The 27,500-nt window shown below is 38.8% G+C and overlaps 1 protein-coding gene and 1 long non-coding RNA gene across 23 annotated transcripts in view; one reads left to right on the top strand and one right to left on the bottom strand.

Moving 5' to 3' along the window:
• LOC106867583 (zinc finger homeobox protein 4) overlaps window positions 1-27,500 on the bottom strand; it is a 672,925-nt gene that overhangs the window by 148,133 nt on the left and 497,292 nt on the right. The window lies entirely within an intron of this gene.
• LOC128249701 (uncharacterized) lies at window positions 22,270-24,394 on the top strand. 2 transcript variants are annotated; one of them, XR_008265822.2, is made up of 3 exons: window positions 22,270-22,890; window positions 23,009-23,194; window positions 23,766-24,394. It is a non-coding gene; the product is annotated as an uncharacterized LOC128249701 (long non-coding RNA). The 2 variants fall into 2 exon arrangements; XR_008265821.2 differs by lacking the exon at window positions 22,270-22,890 and having other exon boundaries at window positions 22,898-23,194.

Below are 27,500 nucleotides of genomic sequence, written 5' to 3'. Positions count from 1 at the left end.
TCCGGGTTAGAGCGAAGAAGAAGCAGAAGACGTACGTGATGGGTGGAGGAGGAGGAGGAGGGAGGAGGAGCGAGAGGAGAAAAAAGCAGCAACGGCATCTGCATACCTTCATATTAGAAATACACACACACATACGTACATACATACATACGTGCATACATACAACAGTGCATAAACATAGACACGCACATAAACATACATACATATATGTATAGAACAGACACACACAGGTTCCGTAAGAAGAAAAACATACAGCACACAGACAAGAACAAGATGAAAAACTAGCCGTTGTGAGACAAATAACAGTCGTAGTCATTAATTTATTTGTGTGTGTGTGTGTGTGTGTGTGTGCGAATAAAAATACAAATCGGAAGAAAATATCGTGAGGCGAGTCTAGGAATCGAAACCACATTCAAAGAAAATCAACGATTCATAATTACTCGTTCTGTTTGCATTCTTTAAAGTTCTGAAGTCTAGTCGCAAAGCAATTCCTATCATCATCATCATCATCATCATTATGTGTGTGTGTGTGTGTGAAGATATTTCTCAATCGTAACGTCAGCACCACGATGTATATACTTACACTTTTAAGTCTGTATATTTATGTACATTTTCCTCGCGTGAAGTAAAATTTATCCCATTAGTAGCAGAGGCAACGATTAGATATACATCAAACCTACCTGCGCCGAGTCTCGTATGAAGAAGAGTAAGACATATATTAAAATACAGAGCAAAAAAAGAAAAAAAAAACGGCGAGTAGGTTTTTTTTTAATGAGTTGAATGAAAAGAGGGAGAGAGAGAAAGGAGAACGAGAGAGAGAGGAGGAGGAGAGCAAGGAGATAGACTAGGAAGCTAGATAGAGTTGAGAATGGAAACTGATCAATTTATTAAAATAAATGAGAGAAGCTATTGAAATCAGTCAGATAGGGAGAGGAGGTAAAAAAAGAAAACATTAAATAAATTAAAAATCTCAAGAAAAGGATTAAAGATCGTGTGTGTGTGTGTGTGGACGGGATTAGATTTAGGTAGTTTGTTTCGGATTATTATTATTTTTTTTTTATCAATAATAAAATCAGTTCTTTATTTTCCCTACATACACTCACGCAGATATGTTTATATGAGAGCACACACACACACACACACGCACACACATAAACACACACGCATAAACACATGCTATGCGTTCACATATGGAAAAGAAATGTTGGCACAGTCGGACAGGATGCAACGGTAAAAGAAAAGCGAAAACATAGACGGACGTAAACATGTTAAGTCCCTCCGTCAGCAGCCGCCGAACGGATATTATATATACACACACACACACACACACCTCGAGTTCGGTGAGGTTTGAACTCGGATCTTTCTATAACAACAATTATAACAGATTTCTCATACTCCTTATCTACCTGTCTATCTATATATCGAGCTTGCTAGCAGTCACAGGAAGATAGCGATAGACAAACACTCGTAACGATTTTAATAAAGCCACGTACAACTTAACGCATTATAAAATTATTATTTAATTTCGTCATTGTTGTTGAGAGCCACCAATAGAGTCGACCTCTGTGGACATTATAAAAACAGGAACAAACGTTACAGTCAATACATTTCTCCAAAATGCCTCAAAGAGAAGCACCTCAATTGAAAACGGCTCCTCCATGTGGTAAGAAATCGGAGAACTTTGAGAGCAACTTTACAACGCTTCCCCATAAAGATTAAGGAGTTGAGGGGGGGGGGAGTATAATTCGAAGTCGGAGCAATTAGTTAGCGATTGGACTAGTATTTCTAGCAGGTCGAACGACCACGTTGCGGCTCCTGGATTAGCTTGTGTAAAAGAACTGTGCTGTTCATATTTTTTCCCAAACAGACCGACTACGTGAAACTTCGCCGATGTAATTTATATTTTATACATGTTAAAAATACGAGCTAGAAAGGGGACTTGCATGATCGCTCTGCCCCGCTAGAAATAGAAACTGAATTCCCTCAGATCAAACCCAATCATGTTAAAAAAGAAAGGAAAGATACTTTGTATAATCTACCACTATATATATGTATATATATTCACACACAAAAAGACGGGATGGTCACACCTGGAACACTTTTCGTCGGAGAATTTTACTCAAGACTTGTGGCTAACGACCAGTATAATTATATATTTACACATACACACACACAACGCGCGCACACACATATACATAACGTGTGTGTGTATGGATATGCATATATGTACGCTGTGTATTGTATATGCAGCTTCACACACTTTCATATATATCTTTACACCTACTCCCACTACTCCTCCCAATTTCGTTCCGGCTGCTGCAATTTTGCCTCATTAAAGGTATTAATAGCAGCAGCAGTAGTAGTAGTAGTAGTATTAGCAACAGCAGTAGTGGGTGGTGTCTTTCTCCACTCCCCCTGTCATTATAATCTTTACACATTACACACACACACACACACACCAGCACGAAGCAACACGAGCATACACACGCATACACACACACACACAGTAGTCAGCATTGATTTGGCCAGACAAGCAAAGCAATTATATTGGCAGTGAACACAACCTCCTCTTCCTCCTCTTTTCACTCCACCTCTTACTTCACCTCACTGCTGCTGCACCTCGCTACCGCTTCAATTCTTCCGCCTTTACTTTCTCTTCCTCTCCTCCTCCTCCTCCTCGTCAAAGACTCTTCCAGCTTTGCTCTCCTCTTCACTTCGCATCACACACACACACACACAACAAACAACTGCTACTACCACTACTGTTGCGACGTCCTCCTTCGACGACACCACTTAACCACTAAATCTAGTACAACTCCTCCTTCCTGTCACCTCTGCCTGCCCCTCCCAATACACACACACACACATATATACGTATATATATATATATATATATATATATATACATATATATATATATATATATATATATATATATATATCTGTGTGTGTGTGTGAGTTATGTTTCCTCCCTCCTTACTTCGTGTAACATTAGTTTCCTGTCATTTACCTCGCCACTAATGTTATTTTTCGTCATAGCTTGTCTCTCTCTGCCCCCCTCTCTCGCCTTCCGCTATGCAATGAGCGGCTAACAAATGGGATGTAGTGATGTTTATGCGTGTTCCTAACCCCCCCCCCCCCACCACCACCAATAGTTTTTATTTGGCGATATACACCGAAGTAAAAAAAATAACGGGCTCTCGTAATTCATATAAAACGAGAAGTGAAATTCGAAGGATAACAAAGGATCCTGGATTTCTTCGCAAATTCGGCCCAGCAAGACTTATCCATCTCCCCCCCCCTCTCTGTCTCTTGACTGTCATTAAAACTCCAAGAGACTTGCTGCTTTTTTTTACGGATTCAATATTTATTGTTCTAGATTTTCCCAAGTCTATTATTATTTGTGTAGACTGCACGAAGTACAATCTTATAGTAACTGAGAAATATTTATGATACGGACAGACAGATAGATAGGTAGCTAGATAGACAGACAGGCTGATAGATAAATAAATAGATAGATAGATAGATAGATAGATAGATAGATAGCCAGATAGATAGATATATATCTCCATACACCCAATCGCTCTTATTCGTCTAGCGCCACCCTTCTCCCTCCAGCTCTATTTCATCTACAATACCACCCCGCTTCTGAATTTCTCTTACTACCCCTTCCCCCCCTCCATGTCATTCACAATTCATTCCCTTGCTCAGCACTCACACCAACCCTCGACTCACTGTTATATCGAAATCACGCAAGCGTATCCAGATTCAGACAGTGTTCGCTGTCTTGTTGGGTGGAAGTATTCGTTCCTTATATATATATGTATATATATATATGTGTGTGTGTGTCTGTGTGTGTATATATATATATATATATATGTATATATATATATACACACACGTGTGTTGTAGCAAGGCTTTTAATGTCTTATATAATTTAGTTTGTCCTCATCTCAATACTATCATTCTTTTTTTCTTTTTTGTTTCCACCCTCTTGCTTATATATATTACACAACTCTGTCTCTCTCATTCAATGTTTCCTCATTGTTTCTTTCCCTCATGCCTTTCTCTCCACCATTGCACGTTCATCTATCTATCTATCTATCTACCTGCCTGCCTGTCTAAATCTACAATGCATCGAACAAGATTGATTTCCTTCGACTAAAGGGGGCAGCATCGCCTTCAGACATATACCCAAGGGCCGGGAGCCTATTCTGATCGATGTATGCTGTGATTTACTGTCAAAAAGTACTATGATAATACTATAAGGCCCAGTACATTTATTTGCGCAAAGGCCTGTAAAGACTGCCAAGATAGTTCTGCACGAAGGGCCGAGACATTTAAAGATTTAAGGAGGGAGGAAGTTAGAAAACTGCGACGTTCATGACTTTCTGATGAGCATTAAAGCAACGCAGACCGTAAAGAGAGACACAATAAGAAGACGAGGCCGGGAACAACATTTGTTGTCAATAAGTTGTTATACCAGCGCATGTAACTATATTAAATATAGCTACCTACCGCTTATCTCTTCTCTCAGGTAAATATCCTACCTATCTTAGTCACTTTGACATAACAGCATTTCGTAAAAGTGTACGGTCAGATTAACAGCCCCGAATGTAATTTTGGTATCAACCAAAGAGGAATCGAAACCAATGACAGTGAGCTATATTTTTTAATTACATACAACACGATCAATGCAAATTATTTAATTATTTCTTTCTTTATTTTTTTTTATTCTGCAGTTCATACACACACACACACACACACACAACTATTAGTGTAACTTCTCTTTCAATTTTCTTTTTTCTATCTTTTCACAACTATCTCTAGTTAGTCCCAAGTGAGCTAAAATGTCTGTGGTCAGGAGACAGTCTGGATCCTGTTACGCGATGCACTTAGCTTCTAAAGATAAGCCCCTACACACACAAACATGCCATCAGATACACACACACTCACACAAATCAGATGTTATTACATATTTAATCATAGATGACCACATAGAAAAGTTTGTTTCTGTCTTAAACAAAAAATCATGAACACAACTCATATACACTACATACATACACATATATACACGTATGTATGTATGTATGTACGTACGTACGTATGTTTGTGATTTAGTTCCGTTCTCATATCAATGAAATATACTAGTACTTAGATTACAACTACGGATTACGAATAACAATCGTACCTAAAGAAACTGTTGTAAACGTTTGTAACTAGAAGCGCGCGCGCACACACACACACATTTCAAGGCCGGATTAAGGTCAACTGATACCTGAAGCAGAGCCCAACAATGGTGCACCCCCTCAACTTTGTCCATTGTCTGGGTGACATGCAATTAAGGCATGAGTGGTGTATAATGTGATATAATAGATTAAAAATCCAATATTTCTTCCTTGACACCCCCTCAACGCAGACCTCACAACGAAATCAAATATGACGTGATCACTTTTTTTTTTTTCATTAAGATTAAAATGCAGTAAGCAACGCAAGGAAATTATTACTTATAATTAATGCAACAGAAAAAACAGAAAACGCATATTTTCGACATTATTTTTTTAACGGGGACATAATTCAACTGCTCCGTATGCTGCATGGGAAATTCCGATACACATGTGGCGCTCCCATCATTGATTTCATAAACACGTGCTGCTGGTTTTACTTAAAACTGAATCCAGTCCTGAAATATGTGTATATAAAACTTATTTTAAATTCATGCCAATAGCCTACTTCCTTCCTTTTGGTCAATTTACTGTTTTAATTGCGTAAATTTTTCACTGACCTTTGCGACTATTATATTTTTAAAAAGACGCTTCAATATTGATCAAAGCAAGTTTTGAGTAGACGATGATATTTTGACGAAGTTGGCCCACTGGCGTAAATAGAGTGTGTGCCGCTCGGGGCGGCCCTTCAGTACCCCCCTCCCCCCGCCCGCCAAATACATATTGCCTACAGCAGATCCAGAAGTGGTGCCGCCGGTGTTGGACCACCCCTTCACTCCCCCTACCTACGCTAGTGCCTTAGCTAGCAAAACAAGATATGATTTTCTCCGAGACAATATTAAATTTGTGAAATCAATCTTTAATTTCTTGAAATTATCTCCCCCTTTGGTTTTTGAGCGTTTAAACAAATACCGCTAGGTTTTTCTTTTCCTTAACTAAAAGAAATTTCATATAATTGATTTCTTTTCTTGCTTTTGCATAAATCATCCTGTACAACAACCCTTAAATTACTTATCTAAAGTCATGTTGCTTTTTCACTTCAGTGAAAACTTTTGTGGCAGTGTAGTAAGAAATTTACTCCCCAAATACATGGTTCCATGTTCAGTCCCTTCGGCAAGTGTCTTATACTATAGCCTTGGGCCGACCAAATTCTTCCAAGTGAATCTGGTAGATGGAAGCTGAAAGAAACCTGTCGCATGTGCGCGCGCGGATGCGCTTGTTTGTCACCCCACAACCGCGAGAACCAGTGGTTCGGCAAAAGAGGCCGATACAAAACATGATATAGTGAATAAGTAGTGGGATCGGTTTGTTCGACTAGAACCTTCCAACACGTTGCATCAATCCAATGATTGAAACACGTGAAAGATACAATAATCATCCACGCCGTCGGCAAAACTCAGAACATGAAATCACAATAAAAGACAAGAGTGTCAAGGAGAAGAAAGAAATTTAACTTTTCGTAAAGTTCTCCTTTGCCATGTGGTCAGATTTTGATGCATATACAACGTAGACCAACAGGCACCTCGCCGCAATCATTGATAAATCGTGTAAGAGATATGGCGGATACCGACTGTTTTACTTTTAATTACAAAATCATATCGTGTGACATTCATTGTTAATTTTCTGAAGACAATAACGGCAGACATGACGTGAAACTAACTAACATACTGACTAGCGCGCGTGCACTCACTCACTCACACACACACACGAGAAGCCACGAGACAATGTATACATACATACCCATCCTGACTCATCTTATAGCCGGCCACCCTTTACGCCGTGGAATTGGTCCCCTCGTGTCTCAGTTCCAATCATTTGAGCTCTACAAAGTGTTTTCCATTCTGAGAATCTCTGGATCTTATCTGTTTACTACATACATACACACGAGGAACCATGAGACAATGTATACATGGCCATGTATGTCATCGTTCAGTTTTATTTCAAGATTTCTTGCCAATAGAGAAAGAGTCGGTTTCTAACCTAGATCCAAGGTTCCTTCATTGGAATTTCAACATCAACAGCATGGTATGTATGTATGTATGTATGTATGTGCAGATCTGTACGTTTTGCCTTATCTATGTATTCTCATGCATATAGTTGCATATCTAGACATACTCATATATATCTAAACGAAGTATGTATGTATGTATGTATGTCTACTTATGCAGAAACATACAAATCCCGTATGCATACACAGAATTACACATTTCTAGTGTGAAGTTCTGGGTGCAATAGCAGAGAAAAATATAAAAGACAAAACGAGAATTACAATGACCTTTACAGTGGATGTTTACAACTTAAACATGGCTCGCCTGTCAACTAAACTCATCACCCAGGGCGCTTCACCTCCCCTTACCAGTTCTCCAGCTCAACCAACATCGGTCGCCCACCTCAACTAAAACCACACAGGCGCGAGCAAGCAAACACACACACACACACACACACAACACACAAGCAGGACCATCAATAACGAAGATGTTTCAAAACCTACACCAATGCCAACGCCAATAATATAATGGAAGTTTTACACAGTCACTGAACTTGCTAGAACTAGCAACCAAATCTTCAATGTGATTCTGCTATCTTAAGAAAAAAAAAAAAACGAAAAAAAAAAGAACGAAACAAACAAAAAGGTGACATTCGATATAGGAGTCCTATTATACAAAGAGATTAAGTGGAACTCGGGTGGCATGCCTTTGATCACAGATCTGCTTAAACAAGGATCTCCTAGCTTGTGACAATACAATAAACTCTATCTCTACTTGGACGCACCAGCCAACCTCCCACTTCGTATACTCCCACTACACCACGCATAACTTGCTACCGAAAATTAGGTAGACACCCATTCAAGTACTACATGTACAGCTCCGTCAAAATATATCTCAGTGTGGGAGGTCTTAACCCACGAATAGAGTTGTCATTATAATAGCAAGAAAATCATAAAAGTCCTCGAAAAATGCTCATATTCGCTTTTGATTCATTATATTTAATATAAAATCCAGGGTTGTCTCCCCTGCCTCGTTTGACCATTATGCTAACGAGTTTCTCCCTCGCTACGGTTGTAATTTTAATTAAAATTTCTTGGCTGTCCCCCCACTTTCCCAGTCCCACATTTACAAATTCTACAGCTTAATTGAATTTATCTACCTCATAAATATCTCAAATCTCATCCTACTCTCTCTCTCTCTCTCTCGCACACATACCCCACACTGCATATATATATATATATATATATATATATATATATATATATATATATATATTACTTCCTAAACAATGCTTACAAGCATTTACACCAGACCATCGCAGCTATCCCGTACAATTGCACGAACATATTGCTCACATTTGCGCGCGCAAGCATGTACTTGTATGCGCAGTTTGTGTTATATATGTCATAATGCTTCATAAATGATATCAAAAACCACAAAAATTATACCATGCGATAGAAATTTAGAGAGGTAAATGTGTTCATTGAGTAATACGAGTAAACAGTGTTAGCTACCTTAGGTTTCACGCCTTCAAGAAGACATACAAATGCAAGAATCCAAATACATTCTCACTGAACAAATCTTACTATACAGAGGAGATAATTTAAAGATGACTATTAAGAATTAGATAATTAGAGACGACTATAAAGAAGTCATCTCTGTAAAACCCAACCTAAAATGGCACGGAAACGTTACATAGGCATGGCAGAAGGAAGTTTTAAGAAAAGACTTTATAATCACCGTTATATCACTCATTACATATTATGAAAGAGAGGTATACATTAGATAATAAAGAATTAGATATACTGTGCTATAAAAAAATGGATGGTCGTGGTTGGGATACTTTTGCTCATGTGTGTGGAGCTGGTGCAAACCAACTTAGGAGTAGGCGCAAACAATATTCAGCGCATTTTAGAGGTAGGATAGAAACTGCCGGTGGATTAGAGCAGACAAACTCTTCTCCACCAACGAAAACGATCGTGATTTTAAAACCCAACTGAAATGAAGAATTACATAATCGACAATTGAATGTAGGTCACTCCCGATAAGCAAACTTTGAATGCTGGAGTTGGAAATGCACACGGATTAAAAGAAAAGGCTTAAGGGACTACAGCCTACAGATCTTCAGAGATTAAAAAAGATGAGTTCATATGTGAACGATGGTTTAAAGTATAATTGTAATCAAATAAACTTTTAAAAGAAAAAAAAAATTCAAGAACGACTAAACGGACCTCTTCTCAATGCAATTCAAATCAATGTTCATAACAACTTACAAACGAATTACTGACTCTGGGTGGGGGTAGGAAGAATTTGATTTCAAGAAATTGCAAGCAATTGCTTAAATTTTAATTCGGGGCCTCATTGGGCTCCGGTAACAAAGTAGTGGTGAGGGATGAAACAGTGAAGGGTTTTATGCGCGGTTCCCCAACAAAAAGCCTACATTATCTCTCTAACATATGTGACGTTACCGTCTCTTCGAGTATAGAGGGAGGATTTCTTTAGCGACACTGCAGAATATTATACAAAAATAAATGAATGAATAAATTGTTGCAATAATTTGACAATGGAGAAATTAAACCCCGATAAAATATTCATAGAGTGAACGAAAACCTCAAGGCACTCATCAGAAGTAGTTTGTGTAGTGTAATAAATGAATAAATAAATAAATAAACAAATAAATAAACCAGGTAAGAAAGACTTAACAAGAAATACACAAAGCAGCATGAATCGATAACCGCGAAGCTACGACGACACCCTTAACATATTGACAACAATGGAAAGTAGCACAACAGATGCATATGCGAGCAACCGCGAAGTGGTACACACACACACACAGCCTAGGTAATTTCTGTTGTTAATGACATCAGGAAACTGCTGGGGAGACGCTATGAACTAGTTTAACTCAGACAGACAGCCCCTCCCTATATATATATATATATATATATATATATATATATATATATATATATATATATATATATATACATACATACATACACACGTAACAATCCATACTGACATATATTTGTTTTTGTGTATGTGTGTACACACAAGCATACACGCACGAACAGAACCGTGTCTATACGTATGCATATCTTACGCCGCAGCAGCAGCACCAGTAGTAGTAGTAGTAGTAGTAGTAGTAGTAGTAAACGACAGTGATAAAAGACGCTACTAAATAAAATACTTGCTGTGGCACCAAAATAAAAACAGACATAAAAAACTCCCCCACCAACAACAACAATAGAATCGCTCATCACACCTGTCTGTCCCATTCACCGTTAATCATCAAAGACCAGAAAACAATTGCTGCTGGTGTTGTTGTTGTCATTGTAGATATTTTGTTGTTTATTAATTTTTTTGTTCCTCGGCTGTATTGCAAAAAAAAATAAATAAATAAAAGATGCAACACAAATAACAATTGTTCCTAATTTAAGCACGAGGCCAGCAAATACGAGGGGTAGAGGACAGACGATATGTCACCGAACCCAGAAATCTAATTTGTACTTTATTCTATCGACCGCGAAAGGGCGGAAAGGTAAAGCTGACCTCAGCAGGATTTGAACTTAGAATATAAAGAGCAAGGCATCTTCCATTCCGGCGCTTTGATGCTTCTGCCATTGCCACAACAACAACAAGAATGATAATAATAATTCTTTCTTTTTACTTCAGGCACAAGGCTGGAAATTCTAAGGCACTGGTGAATTGCATCGACCCCAGTGCTCAGCTGGTACTTATTTCTTCGACCCCGAAAGGAATGAAAAGAAAAGTCGACCTCAGCGAAATTTGAACTCAGAGCGTAAAAGACGAACGAAATGCCGCAAAGCATTTTGTCCGGTATTCTAACGAATCTACCAGCTCGCTGCCTGAACAACAACAATAATGGTTTCAGATTTTGGCACAGGGCCAGCACCTTTGGAGGAGAGGGTTAAATCGATTACACCGATCCCCAGTGCTGGACTGGTACTTATTTTATCGACCGCGAAAGGATGAAAGGCAAAGTCGACTTCGGCGGAATTTGAACTCGGAACATAAGCAGCAGACGAAATACCGCTAAACATTTCGCCTGGCGTGCTAACGATTCTACCAGCTCACCGCCTTAAATAATAATAATAATAATAATAATAATAATAATAATAATAATAATAATAATCCTTTCTACTATAGACACAAGGCCTGGATTTTTGCAGGGAAGTGGGATAATCGATCATATCGACCCCCATTACTTGTCTGGTACTTAATTCATCGACCCCGAAAGAATGAAAGGTAAGATCGACCTCGGCGGAATTTGAACTCAGAACACGAAGATGGCTGAAATACTGCTAAGCCTTTATGCCTGGCGTGCTAACGATTCTGCCAACCCGCCGCCTTAAATAATAGTAATAATAATAATAATAATAATAATAATAATAATAATAATAATAATAACCGTCTTATTAATTGCCACAAGGGCGACAGAAGAGAGGACATTACATGTTAATGATAATTAAACAAACAAAAACAAACAAAAACAAACAGAATAATAATGAACGTAACTAAAAAAAAAATAGAACAGGACCCCCCCCCCCAAAAAAAAACAACGACAAAAACGAGCAAAACAATGAAATAAAAAGAAAAAAAAAACAGGTTAATAGTTGTGTGTTAGTAATTAAGTAGTGTTTAATTGGATTTTTCTCCGCTACATCTTCCCCGCCCCCAACAAACCCCGCCGCCAAACTACTGTAGCAAAGCTTCTTTGCTTCACTAGAGTCGATGTTTTCATAGAAATAACACAAGCTAGTCTTGTTTCACACATTATTTCTCAGACAAGCCAACATAATTACAAACTGTTCTCTCTCTCTTTTGCGTGTGTGTGTGTGTGTGTGTGTGTGTGTGTGTGTGTGTGTGTGTGTGTGTGTGTGTGTGTGTGTCAGTATATATATATATATATATATATATATATATATATAAACACACACACACGCAACACATGTATGTATATGTTTGTGTGTACTTGTGTGTATACCTATCAACCCCCGCCGTCTCTCAATGGGGCATTGTTTTTTTTCTTTTTTTGATTTTTATATGTTTTTTTTCCTAGTGTGTTGTATTATATTTTTTGTACTAATTATCTTTTAGTTTCTGTTTCTCGTTTGTTGTTCCTTTGTTCACTTTACCTTAATTATTATTTTATTTTGTTATTCAAGTCTGCGAATTTTTCTTTACCTTTCTTCATTAATTTTTCCCCCCTTTGCCTCTTGTCTCTCTCTCTCTCTCCGCCTGTCTTACATAGACACATGCATGAGTGATATATATATATATATATATATATATATATATATATATATATATACACACACACACACACATGCACACATATTGTTTAAGAAGTTCTCTTTACAACCATGCGGTGCCAGGATCGATTCCACTCATCGAAACCTCCAGCAAACGCCTTCCCTCTACTATAGATCTGGGGTTAGCAAACATCTCTAGGGCAGAATTTCAAAGAGACAAACCGTTCAAGAATGTCATCGTATATGTTATGTTTCTAATGGGTCGTTTATAAGTGACCCCGTTAAAAAAAACAAAAAAAAAAAAGACAAAAAAATAGTGATTTTTTCGCTGTTCCTTATGTTCAGTAACTTAGCAGTTCGATAATGATGTATCGATAAAATAAGTGCCAGGCTGAACCCAAAACTAAAGTTGAAGCAGGTAACCCCGGCATGTCTATAAGTCCGTGCACGCATGCGTGTGTGTGTGCACAAGCACACACCTTTATGCTTACTTGGGTATGCGTTTGCTTATGCGTTCGTGTTTGGTTGTCTGCCGTTTTTTTTTCTTAGATTTTCTTTCTTTTTATTTAATTATATATATTTTTTGAGGGTGGGCGAAAACAATTGTACTTTTTATACGCTTATCTGAAGATCTAAACGGGTATTATAATCTATGTGTGTATGTGTGTACCTGTATAGAATATATATAAGTAGTAGTGTGAATATGTGAATGAGGTAGGTGGGTGTATGGGGTATGTGTGATCAAATGCTTGCCAAATGAAGAGTCTAGATTGAAACAAAGGAAAAGAAAATGAATTGTGTGAGTTTGTAAAGGTGTGTTTGTGAATGTACGTGTTTTCATGTGAGAGACACATAACATTCTTCGCGCGCGCGCGTGTGTGTGTGTGCGTGTGCGTGCGTTGGTATGGATTTACGAACGTACGTGTTTTATTAAACAAATTAGACAAAAATGATACCTGCTCGCCACCCCGGAATTGTTAACATAGCAACGAAGGTAGGGCTCTTTTTGTTTCAGTGTACTTTGATACCAAGCCGTCTCACATTTTTTGCTACACACTCACATACACATATACGGAGAGAAAGAGAGAGAGAAGGAGAGAGATAGTTGATTTTCTTGGAACCGATTCATTTAATATGTGTGTGTGTGTATGTGTGTGTGTGGTGGTGGTGGTGGTGGGGAGCGATGACGAGACAGTGATACATAGATTTGTAAGTAGGTCCATATATAAGACAGATAGAGAGTAATTAATATATGACGGACATGCACACAGAAAACAAATCTAAAAAAAAAAACGAAAAAAAAAAAAAGACAATACGAGGCATAGTACTCCTGTAGAAGTTTCTCTTTCAGTGCGTTACATATGTTTCGGCACAGTTTCCCATCTGCCAAATTGCGTTCACCGGGCGTTTTCGACGCAAGGTTTTAGTGGAAGACACCCAGAAAGAGGGACTGCGTGGCAGTGAGAATCCGAAACTAATGACTTGCGAAGCGAACTTCTTAACTGGAACCCTGACCGTGGTTATTATATATATATATATATATATATGGAGAGAGAGAGAGAGACAGACAGACATAGATAGAGAGAGTTCCTTGACTAGTTCTGTCGCATCCCTGGAGACTTAATTAGAATTCATACACACACACACCCCTTTTACTCTTACTCTCCGGGATGGGGATACACTGGAGCACCGCCAGTTTATACACAAGGGGGTTTCTTTCAAAGACTTTGGTCGGTCTGCGGCTATGGGTACCACACAGTAGGACTACATGCCCGAAGGTGCTACGCAGTAGGACTGCCTGCTCCGAAGGTGCAGCGCAACAGGACTGAACCTGGAGTCAAGTGGCTGATGGGAAGTAAACTTTTTTTTCTCTCTTCCATCCCACTTACACAGCCATGCCAGCACCTGCAGTAAACGTATCAATTTATTACACACACACACAGAGATATATATATATATACCGTGATGAAACGAGAAATGAAGAAGATTAAAGATGAAGAAGTAAAAGATGCCGAGACAGACTTCCAAAGGAGTTGGGGTGGGTGGGATGAGAGGGGGGAGTGCCAGTGGAGACAGACTACCTATGTTGTACAGAACGAAGACAAAACACCCCCAACACATTTACCTCCCAGTCACCCACTTCTTTCGCTTTCCTTCATCTGATTTCACTTGTGGGTTGTTAAACGTTGCTGCTGCTGCTGGTGCAGTGGTTACTTGCATGTAGTGCAGAGTTCGTTGATAAAGATGTTTGCTGTTGGTTCTGCTGCTGTTTTTATTTTTTTTATAGTTTTTTTTTAGGGGGAAGGGTCATCATCATCATCAATGTCAGTTGTTTCTGGCTTTTTTTGTTTTTAGTTTTTAATTTATTTGTTATTCAATATCGAGACCTGATACTGCTATACTTGCTTTTATTTTAGGCTTACAGGTCTTTTATTTATTTTATTTTAATTGAGAAGGGTGAGGGGGGGGGGAGAAACACCGTAACAGAGATCAGAATACTAAACCACTCTACGAGAGCTATAGGGGTGGGGTGGTGGCGGTGGTGGTGACGGCGGAAGGGTGTCGGATCGGTCGGTGAGTGAATGAGCGAGTTGACAGGCGGTTAAGTTTACCTAGTTGTGCTACTTCTTCATAGTACACCTCCCTCCCACCCCCGATCCACTACCCAGCCTATCATGCTACCAACAGACAGGTATGTAGGTAAACAGCAAGGGTAGAGAAGGTTACGGTAGGTGAGTAATTACGTTGTCACTGATTCGCCTTCCTTCCACTGTCAAGATTTCTTAATAAAGGAAGCGACTAGAGAGGGTCAGATGTACTTAGGGTAAAAAAAAAAAATAATAAAAAGCTCGGGTTGTTACACCTGACAGAAAAAATGGTAACCATTAAAGTAGCGACGAGGAATATTGGAACCAGTGGAAGAATGGGCTGTCTTTCTCACACAATCGACACAGAGAAAAGGAATGAATAACTGCGATTCTGGTCAGCAGCCCTCCTCCCAAATTTCAGGCCTTCTGCCCAGAGCAGAAAATGTTATTCATCCACGAGAGAATACTGCTCGCAAAATACCAACGATATATTTTATTTCGCTTAACCGCTTAATTATTTCTGTTTAGCTTTTAGATAATTACAGTATTGAATATGCTAACACTATAACCTAACTATTGTTTTTCACAGCAGATGTCGTCTCTGGGTAGTTTCGATTCCGTGATACGTTTTGTTGTTTGTAAGCTAAGTTACACCAGACACTGCAGAATGACACCAATGCCTAAAATACTCTCCCGTTTCGCGCACACAAGCAGTCAACCGACCGATTAAGTGCAATCCACAGACCCAGGTATATCACACATCCGTCTATTCGGGCGACCGCAGTCGATGATCTGATCTAGTTGATCAGATCTTCCTTAGAGATAGACTACAACAGCTATAACTATAATGCTGTTTTCTGTTTTATTTGTCACTGTTTACTAACTCGACACCGATATATATATATATATATATATATATATATATATATATATATATATATATAACCACATAAAGGTAAACGACTGCTGCACAAAAGCAGGAAGGTTGCTATGTGCTAAAGACATAGAATTGCTGTTACTGGTGTTTAACCCTAGGCCAGACTTAATCAAGCAGACGATTCAGTGAGGATCGGATCTTTTTTAAAACGGGGGCCACATTTTTCATTAACGAAACACTTTGAAACTTGGAACACTGGTAGAATGTATCATATAAAACATCTTTTTCTCTTAGTCTTCTTTAAAAAAAAAGAAATCCATAAATTATTCCATGTTAAAGTTGTCGTATTTCTGTAATTTCAACCAATCACTGACGTCCATTCAGCCGATATACATTAAGTGCCGACTACATAAACAAACGATTCTGAAACAATTAATCCTAACCCTAACTCTAACCCTAACCCTAACCCTAACCCTAGGGTTAGGGTTAAAGCAAATTTAAAATGAAAAAAGCAAATAAAACGAAGAATCGTTTGTTTATGTAGTCGGCACTTAATGTATATCGACTGAATGGACGTCAGTGATTGGTTGAAATTATCGAAATAAGACAATTTTTTACATGAAATAAATTCGAATACAAAAATATTTTTCTGTTCTATAACACAAAATAGATAAGTATACGAAGTTTGAAAGTCTTTCGGTACCAAAAACACTACGTAAAACATTAATGAAAAATGTGGCCCCCGTTTTAAAAAAGATCCTGAGGATCATCCTGTTTTTATAGTGCTGTATAAGAAAGAATGCGTAAACAAATGTTTTCCTTCTTCAAAGTAGTGTAGTGTGGTTTGAGGGAGACTTGGCTGTTCTTTCTAACATGTCGAGCGACAGCAGAACGGCTAAGGTTGTTACACAAAGAAAGTTGTTACGTAAGGTCGTTACACAAACACCACACGCAGCGTTTGATTGATGCAAAGACACGCGTCTGATGGGGCCAAAACAGAAAGCTGTTGTTACACAAATTATTCAACTCTACTACACAGGACAAAACAGAAGATAAAAAGGAAAAAAAAAAAAAAAATTACAGTGTTGGTAAGAAAAATCACAAGGGGTTTGACAGAAAGGCTGTCACACAAATATACAATATTGTTACACAAACATGCAAAGTTGTTTTAGATAAAGACACGTGCTTGATGTACTAGAGACCATAAAAACGCAAGGATGTCGTCACACAACTATCAGCGCCTGCTTCACAAAACCATACGAAAAGGCGCAAGAGTTTTGACAGAAAGACATAAAAACGAAGGCTGTTCCAGTAACAAAAAAATAAAGATGGCGGAACTTATACATTCAAAGACGATGAACATAGGGCGAAGGTTGTTATATCAGACGCATAACGAGCTAACGAGGAAGCCTCTACACGTAACTTGACCTATTAGAAACAGTAGCTATATCTCCCCCAAATCACTCTCAAACACGATGTAAAAGAAAACATTGAATAATGTAGCGCCTAATGTAGCATCAAGGTCACAGCTGGAAGGCTTTTGATCATAGCGATCATCAAATCGTGTTGGCCTGGGGCTAAACGATAACATCAATACACTATTATAGAAACAAACAATGTTTTCTATGACGATTTTTTTTCTCATGTCATTAATTCTTATTTGGTTTGTTTTATTATACCCAGAGTTCACGTATCGATTAACTCCTCTGTCATTGGTTTTCAAGAAAAAAAAAAAAGACCCAACCCTACGAGAATTTAATGGGTTAGGTGACTGCTGACCAATCATGATATAACATAAATATTGAGTAATTGAGTGAAAATTGATACTTAATACTACTACTACTACTACTACTACTAATAATAATAATAATAATAATAAAGTCGATAGATATGACAGGTTAGCTTGGGAAGTTAAGCAGTTGTGGTCGATGAAAAAGGTAGCAGTAGTACCAATAATTGTCGGAGCCCTGGGAACAGTGAGCAAAAATGTCAAGAAGAACGTGGAACAAATAGGGGTTGCAATAAGGGTGGAGCACTTGCAGAAAACAGCACTGCTTGGAACTACTCGAATACTCCGGAAGGTACTCGAAAAATAAGAGGTGTTACCTTAGTTCACTGGAAATGAACAGCTGATACCGTAGTGCATCTCCAGCGTTAGAAGCTGTGCAAAGGCAATAATAATAATAATAATAATAATAATTTCAAATATTATTATTATTATTATTATTATTATTATTAGGGGAGGTCCCAGCAGATAGTCATGAACCCCTCTTTGGATGTCCGGGCTCTGGGAGAACCCACGCCTAGTGCCCGGAAACTGAAAGAAGCCTGGTATATATATATAAATTAGTATGTGTGTGTGTGGAGACGTGTAGCCTAGTCATTAGGGTGTTGCACTCACGATTGCCAGATGGTGAGTTCGATTCCCGGATCGGGTAGCGTGTTGTGTTCTTGAGCAAAGCGTTTCATTTCACGTTGTTCCGGTCTACTTAGTTGGTAAATGGGTAACCCACCGACGGAAGGGTCTTCCAATCACGGGTAATTGTTGGCCTGTTCACCCACCCAGCGGGGTGGTAACAGCCCAAGACTAAAAATAATGCCAAGCGTATTGTGACCATCGATGTATAACATCCGATAATCTGGTCAATACCGTGCTATATATATGTGTGTGTGTGTGTGTGTGTGTTTGTGTGTGCGTGTATATATAAATGTGTATGCGTGTGTGTTGGTGTATGTGTGGGTGTGTGCGCAAATGCCTACCTACGCTGATGAACACACATACACAAAACAAAACTAACAATTATGACACCTACACACCAAACACACGTTCCTCACAAACAACAAAATGAGGTTGCAGCAAATTCAATGATTTTTTTTTTCTTTTTTCAGAGCCAGACAAATAAAATGAATTTAACTGTAAAATAAAAGAAATTTTCAAACACAATAAGAAAACAACACACACACACACACACACACTCACACAGCTTCAACCTCAACCACTTTCAATGGCGGGTGTGGTTAAACTAAAAATTAAAAGATATTGATTGTATGTAACAATATATATTTTCGACAAAAAAGAAAACAAAATAATAGAGGAAAAAGTCTAAACGGTGCCTTTTTTATTTTCTATTTTTTTTTTCAACTTCACACGGATTAGACGCCAACTTCTAAACTAGAGGCGACTGCAAGCAAGACTGGAAGTCTATAGATTCGGAGCTGACTCTATGTACTGCATATCTCACATATGAGCACATACATAACACGCTTGTATATATATATATATATATATATATATATATGTGTGTGTGTGTGTGTGTGTGTGTGTTCACATGTCTATACACACAGTCGCACATATAAATATCGCATATAAGAATCTCGCGCACACACATGCACGCGTGTGTGTGTAAATATGTCTGGGAGTAGGCTGTTAATGGTCTCTGTTAACCGCCCCTTTTTAACTAACAGCATTACAGAATCTGGCACCTTAACAGTCGTACCACCTGTGTATGTGTGTTTTTGTGTTTTTTTCTGGTATATCTTCAGCACCTTCATTCTGTCTCTGTGAGAAATACACACACACTCTCTTCTCTCTCTCTCTCTTTCCATATATATATGTGTGGATGTGTGTGTGTGTGTAACGAAAGTGAGTTTGAGAGGCTGCAAGACTGGGAGGTACCTCATCTTCTTCAACGTGTACACCTCCACACCCGCATCAATAAATGCAATTGCTAATAAACGTCTGCTTTTCTAACTCGACGCTGAAACACCTCACACCTGTCACCTCGCCCCCCCCCCCCCCCGCCAACTACCATCACCAATTATCGTCTGGGCCGACCAGCGAACGGCTTTATGGAGACGCTTGGCGTGCTAGAAGTAATAGCCAAACCCTCTTCATGTTGAAGAACAGAAAAAAGAGAGAGAGAAAAAGAAACAAGAAGAAAACATTAGACAATGCAGATCATAGATCTTGTATGATCAATGCGAATCTAGAGTTAATCAACAACAACAACATCGTTTAGACTTTATTCATTATGCGTCAATCATTAATGGGACCCTACACCTCCGTACTATCCCCCACCCCACCTTCATCTTCACCATTCAAACCAGCCGATGCACCTTCGTGTTCTTCATTTTGTTAAGCCATCTTTGATGCCAATTCTCCTTGTGGGTGCATGGTAAGTACTTTGTTTCCAAACCACATGGATTTCGAGTTCAGTTCCATTACGTTACACTTCGACCAAGTGTCTTCGATAATCCCTTGGCCTTGTGAGTGGATTCGGTAGACGGAAACTGAAAGAAGCCCGTCGTAAACATCTGTGCGTGCGTGCGTGCGTGCATGCATGGATTTGTGTTTGACCCACACCACCACCGCTTGACAACCGGCGTTGGTTTGTTTACGTCATGTAGCTTAGCGGTTCGGTTCGAAATAGACCAATATAATAAGTACCAGTGTTAAATAAATATGTACTGGGGCTGATTTCTTCAACTAAACCCTTCAATGCGGTGCCCCAGCATGGTCGCAGTCCACTGACAGAAAGAAGTAAAAGATATATATATATATATGTGTGTGAGTGTGTGTGTGTGTGTGTGTGTGTATGTTAGATATGTATATTATTTTGATTTCTATGCCTTAATTTATTTTCAGTTTATACCATTCATATACGCATATTATGCATTCATAGAATGTGCCTTATAAACGCATTTATATATACACATCTACATATATACACAATGTGCCTCATAAATTTCTCAGATTTTTAATTAGAGTCCAATATCACATGCTGATTTACTCATCGGTGTGTGTGTGTGTTATACGTATATCAACACACACACACACACACACACAAACACACACACTGAATGAAATTTGGTCGGTCATGGAAGAAATGCCAGTTAATTACATCTTACTAAGACAAAGTCTGCAGCATTCAAATCTATCTGCCAGTCTATATATCGATCAGGCTGTGCGTGATCGGAAGATGTTAATCGATATCTACGAAAGTGACCGACAAAGAAGATTGGAGAAGAGAGTTAGATTCATTGAGACGGGTTGATGAGGTATATAAGGGGGGAAAGAATAACAAAGCTGACAAAAAGAACAATTATAGAAAGGTGAAAGAAAGAAGTGAGTTCCGTTGAGGAGAGAGAGAGAGAGAGAGAGAGAGAGAGAGAGAGAGAGAGAGAGAGAGAGAGTAAAAGAGAGGTAGATATAGTGATAAGGAAGATGAGAGCGGTGGTGGGAGGAGTGGATGATAAGGGGGTTGCCAGCGAAAATCTGAGAAGTGAAATGTAACCAGAGTGAAGAGAGAAAAAGAGACAAAGAAAAATGAACGGCAAATACACAACGAACGCGCGCGCGTGTACGTGTGTGTGTGTCCGAGTTAAATTCGTCAGAGATAAAAGGATATTGACTACTTTTAAGAATCTGGAAGGAGAGACCTGGGAAATAAATTCAGAGGGCCTGATAGGTTTATTTTTAGGATGAAACCCCTGTAATACGTCTCGGGCCCACGAACCAAATTAGAAAACTTCTTAGCATACATGTGTGTGTGTGTGTGTGTGTGTGTGTGTGTGTGTGTGTGTGTGTGAGATAGATAGATAGATAGATAGATAGATAGATAGATAGATAGATAGATAGATAGATAGATAGACAGACAGACAGACAGACAGACAGACAGACAGACGGACGGACGGACGGAATAAGAGAGAGTGAGAGGTAGTAACATCGACATGAAAACGTATTTAATAATAATAGCAATCCTTTCTACTATAGACACAAAGCCTGCAATTTTGTAGGTTGGGGGTGGGGTAGTGGATTACACCAACTACAGTGCGTTACTCGTACTTAATTTTATCAACTCCGAAAGGATGAAAGGCAAAGTGGACCTTGCCGGAAATTGCACTCAGAACATAGCGACATGCAAAAATACTGCTACCCATTTCGTCCAGCGTGTTAACGATTGTGCCAGCCCGCCGCCTTTTTAATAATAATGATGATAATAATAATAATAATAATAATAATCCTTCAGTGTTTCACTGGTAGTTAATTTATCGACCCCCGAAGGAATGAAAGGTAAAGGCAACCTCGACGGAATTTGAACTCAGAACGTAACGACGGGCGGACTAACCGTTAAGCATTTCGTCCGGCGTGCTAACGATTCTGCCAGCTCGCCACCTTTTAGATAATAATAATAATAATAATAATAATAATAATAATAATAATGATCATACTGCTAAATAAAAGAGGTGCTATGGCACGTATGCAGCTAAAATTACTTGATCTGTTATCCCAAACACACTATCGTTTTATTTAATGTTACACGTTGTATAATTAGTGTGTTGTGTCATAATTAGTGTTGTTGAGTGGTAGTTCGTATATTTATTTTTTTTTAAAGCATTTTGAATTAAATGCAAATATTTCTCATCTTCCTCTATTATTAGTATTTGTCCTTTCTAATTCATCTCTCTTATTCAATCCACCTCTCTCTCTCTACATTTTCGCCGACAAGAATCGTCAAACAAGGAAAGAATATGTAAAGGTGTTTTTGTCGTCTTTTTTTTGCACTTCAAAACTCCACCAGTATTTAATAATCGCTAACCAATACTACCAATAATAATATACCGTAACCATTTACTATCACCACTACCATGACGACGACTATCACCACCACCACTACTACTACTACTACTACTACTACTGCTGCTGCTGCTGCCGTCAACACCATTGCCAACTGTGCAAGCAAACTTTCAAACTAGTTGACAGTAAAGAAACTATATATATAAAATAAAAAGAAGGCAAATAATGAATGAATGAAAGCGAAATAGACAGAGAAAAGAAAGAAAGAAAGACGAATTAACCTTCTCCTCCCTCAACACCATAACAAATCACTACTGTAATTTATCATGAAGACAATGGTTGCTAAGATACGCCGCTTTTTGGTCAGTTATCTCCGCCATTTTGTCTTATTTCCCTTTCTCTCTCCCTCTCTCTCTGTGTCTCTCTCTTACGCTTTCTCTCGCTACATTTTTACCATCAGATTTTCTCTTCTTTCTTCAGAAAAAACAAAAAGAAAGAGAAGGAAGATAACCGAACTAAAAAAACAAAAACAATAACAATAATAATAATAATGAAAAAATAACTTTAACAGAAAACCAAGCAACTTTGTTTTCCTGTCAATTTTGTTCGGTTCAATGAGAAGAAATGCGGGTTGTTTTGTAAAGTGAGAGCCGGATGTTACGAATGGTGATGATGCAATTCTCTCTCTCTCTCTTTCTCTCTCTCTCTCTCTCTTACTCTCTCGCACACACACCCCCTCCTATTTCTTGTATTGTCTTAATGTAAATTACTTTGCTTGCTTGCTTATCCGACGATAAACACCTCAACTGATAGACACACACACACATTACACATTCGAGTAAAAGTATATAAATTGCACAGATCCACGAACATATACGCCTAGACATTTGAAACTCACACAAGAAAACTGACGTTCAGAGGTTCAGTTCCAGCTAAGAGCCTCTCGTAATCAATCAATTCACCAAAGTCACTGGAAACAGCAATGTAAACGCGTTTATCGAGTCGGGACTGGTTTTTGGTGTAGCCCACACACACGTGGTTTGTGAGACCAGTGTTGTTGTTGCTGTTGTTGATGGTAGGGTGTTATATACACTTAGAGATGATGTCTGTGTATAAGCTCTTAGTGACGATGCTGCAGTTACCAATGTGCGACGATTCAAGTACTGATGTAGATATTGCTAGTAGTAGTAGTAGTAGTAGTATTTATATTTATTGTTTATTTTCTCTATTACCACAGGGCTGCGTGTACGTAAGAGGAAAAGTACTGCTGCTGAACCGACTACAAGTGCATGATAGGTACTCGATTTATGGACCCTCGGAACGAATGCGATGTCCAGTTCACATCGGGCAGAATCTGAATGAAGCAATTTAGGCCCGGCGGCACTTTGTCCTTTTTCTGTTACTTCGCAACCAACTACCCCCGTTTCTTACACTGGCTGGCACAGGCCACAACATTTTTTTATCGACCCTGGAAAGATGAAAGCGAAAACCAAACCAGCCGGATATGAAACTCACAAACTAAAATGATAGGCATTACTTCGTTTTGGTGCGTTTTCTTTATCTACCTGTGTTTTTTATATCTGTCGATCTATTTCTTTCTATATTTTCTGATGCATACCATTAAGTAAATGGTTGAGGACTCGAACGTAGAATACGTAAGTCCATAATTGGGAAGTATTGACCGTACTACCATCCCACCACATCGATCACCTACCTAGTCATTTTTTTCTTTCGCAAAAATAATTCCAAAAGCAACCGGAAACCACTCTACTTTAAGAAAATAAAGAACCTGGATTAAAAAACGGAAAAAACTAAAACTAAAACTGAAATAAAAGACAAAAAACAACGAACAAAATTCAGCAACAATTCTTGTTTTGTTTTATTTAATCTTTTGCACGTTTACTAATTACAATTATTGCTGTTTGTTATTTACAAAAAAAATTGTTTGTCTGATGGTGAATTTGCCATACAATAACCGAAATGGTTCGATTGAAAAGCATAAAACCACACACATAAAAAAAGGAACTATTTATAAATGCTATGGATAAGCAGTCGATCTAATTAATTATTCAGAGACTAAAAGGTAATTTAGCAGTTGTTGTGGGGAGAGGGTAAGTTTTTGTTGTTCTTGTTGGTAGTTGATTGGGTTAAATCTATTGTTGTTGTTGTTGGTAGTGGTGGCGGTGGTGGTGCTGACGGCGGAAGAGAAGGTTGTGTCTGCCATTGGTGTTATTGTAAGTGTTGTTACTGTTACTCGAATGTCAACCTTCAAGCACACGTGATCAATTGTCAGTGGTACCAAACCCATCGTTTTATCAGAGGTATTCCGTCTAGGATTACATTATCCAATGTGCCCTGCTTTTTCCTCCAAGCTGATGGGGTGTAATTTCAAGGAAGTGTGGCTGTAATTTTCAGCAAGTCGAGCCATCACGAAGAAGCGATCTCGTTGTTAATGGTTAAGTTTAGAGGTGGAAATCAGTCTCCAGTGGTGATGGCTTCAAGACGGGCAGACCTAGTGTTGGAAGTTGATGGTTAAATTCGAAGTAGGATCACAATGTGAACTGTGGCAAGAGAGAGAGAGAGGAAGTGGAAAGGAAGTACAGGGTGGTGTGTGTGTGTGTGTGAGAGAGAGAGAGAGAGAGAGACGGGTAAGAAAGTATGTGTGTGAGAGATGGAAGGAGGTAGAAATGTGAGTGTATAGGTATCAGTGTGTGAGAGCGAGAGGTGGTGGTAGTGAGTCCTAATTAAGATGCTACGGGCATTTAACAAATCAACATTTAAACAGCTCATTGAAGAGTTTAGTGAGAAGATTTGCTGAGAAGTGTAAAATAATCCAACGTTTCAGACAGTTGTCCTTCTTCGAAGTGAGAGAGAGATGGGGGATGAGGATCTTACTATTTGGGTTGCAGAATTGCGAATGGGAATATACAAATCAAGGACTGGCATGGAAGAATTGATATAGAAAGAGACGATGGAAATCAATAAGAGACGCTGTTAGTGATGTGGAAGAGTGTGGGAGGTGTATGATTGAGAAAGTAAGATATGAAAGAAAGGTGGTCAGAGTTTGTAGCAGGTTCTGGAGTTTTAGATTTACATGCAACAATTTAAAAGTATTGCAAGCATAGCATTGTAGAATGAACAGGAATCGTTGGCATTAACAGTCTATTTGTTTTAAAGTATTTGGTGACGTCCTGAGTTCAAATCTCGCTACGGTCGATAAAACAAAGACCAATTAAGCACTGTAGTCGATTTAATTGTTCAGATCCATGCTTGCATGTGTGTGTGTAGTATATAGATATATGCAAATGTTGTGTCACACTCTAGAGGCGGTTAATCTGAAGTGATGCGCGTGAAAGATGTTCGTCAATGCGTGGATAGGTGATATCAGGTGCACACGTGCCAAACTTTTGTGTGTGTGTATGTGTGACGGAGAGAGAGAGAGAGAGAGAGAGAGAGTTCTCCTATCTGGGCTAAATTAACACAATATATGACTGTTAAATATGTCATCACCTAAGAGAGAGGAAGAGAGAGAGAGAGGAGGGGTGTGTGTGTGTGAGTGCGTACGTGTACATTCAAGTGATTGTCTATATGTATGCGAAGAAAAGAATGAAACAGGTCTTAAGTTTGTATGAATGTGCACTCAACTGTATAAAATGTAAGCATTCGTACGGGTCTCTAAGAGAATGTGATGATGATGTGTGTGTTTTATATACCTACATAATTTTCCTTTCTCACCCCCCGCTCCTCTCTCTCACTGTCACACACACACGCGCACATTTTCCTTAATATATACAGCCGTTCAACTAACACAGCACTTTTGTTGAACGGCTGTGCTATATATAAAAATAGTTCGAACTGAAACACCGATAAAAGTACGTGAAAGTGAGTTACGTGCTTTTACATTGTGAGGTCAAATCCTGCCAAGTATTAATGAACAGCTGTACGTTGGTTATTTGTAACGGTGTCGCAAAACCCCCAAATGAGCACTTGAATAGTATTAGACAGGATGGTGTAATCGGTTTGGAAACCCTATTGTAGACAGACAGATAGAGCGATAGACTGATGGTCTACCATCAGTCTATCGCTCTATCAAAGAGACAGGTAGAAACCAGGGTCAAATTAATCGCACCTCATTCTTAGTCTTCAATTAGAATTTGTTTCACATCCAGAATGTTGTAGATGAATACTGGTTTCAAATTTGGCATACGGCCAGTAATTTCGGTGAAGGGATTAAGTCGATTACATCGACCCCCAGTAAGATGAAATGCCTCGGTGGTGTTTGAACTCAGAACACAAGGACGGACGAAATGTCGCTAAGCATTTTGCCTGGAGTGCTAACGATTCTGCCAGCAAGAAGCCACTATAGATGGCGATTCAGTGCTTGACTGGTGTTATGATTTTTAAGGACTCTGAAGGCACGAAAGGTTAAGTTGACCTCGGTGGGATCTGAACTCAGTACATAAAGGGGACTGTAAAGAAAAAGTGATCGACTCTAGCAACTGCGTCAACCCAACTTGGTTTACTGATTTGCAAACCTTTAGATGGATGGAGGGAGGGAGGGAGGGAGGGACAGTCTGCAGTCTTGTTGATTTCGTTGTACAACATTCGCGCTTGAGTGTTGATTCAACGCATGAGATAAATGGCCTGTTTATCCCACGCATTAGCAACTGGGTGTTAAGATATCATTCATCGACAGGTAATCAGCTTTTTTTTTTATTTCAGATGCCAAGGGGTTTTGAGGATGTGTGTGTGTGTGTGTGTGTGTGTGTGTGTGTAGGTCCTGTTGAGACAGTGGTGGGAAAATGAAGAATTCTGACGTCTTACCATTTCCTAAAAAAGTTCATCAGTAGCAAAGTAAAATAACTGCCACCGGATTCGAGCCGGTGTCTAAAAGTCTGTGTGTGTGTACATATATGTATAAAATCATTATCGACATGATTCAACTGCAAAGCTACACAAGTGCCTTCAGCTT

The sequence above is a fragment of the Octopus bimaculoides genome, chromosome 16, assembly GCF_046866305.1.
Source record: "Octopus bimaculoides isolate indiv1 chromosome 16, ASM4686630v1, whole genome shotgun sequence".
NCBI lineage: Eukaryota > Metazoa > Mollusca > Cephalopoda > Octopoda > Octopodidae > Octopus > Octopus bimaculoides.
The sequence above is the reverse complement of the archived record's forward strand: the minus strand, read 5'-3'. Positions and strand labels throughout refer to the sequence as shown.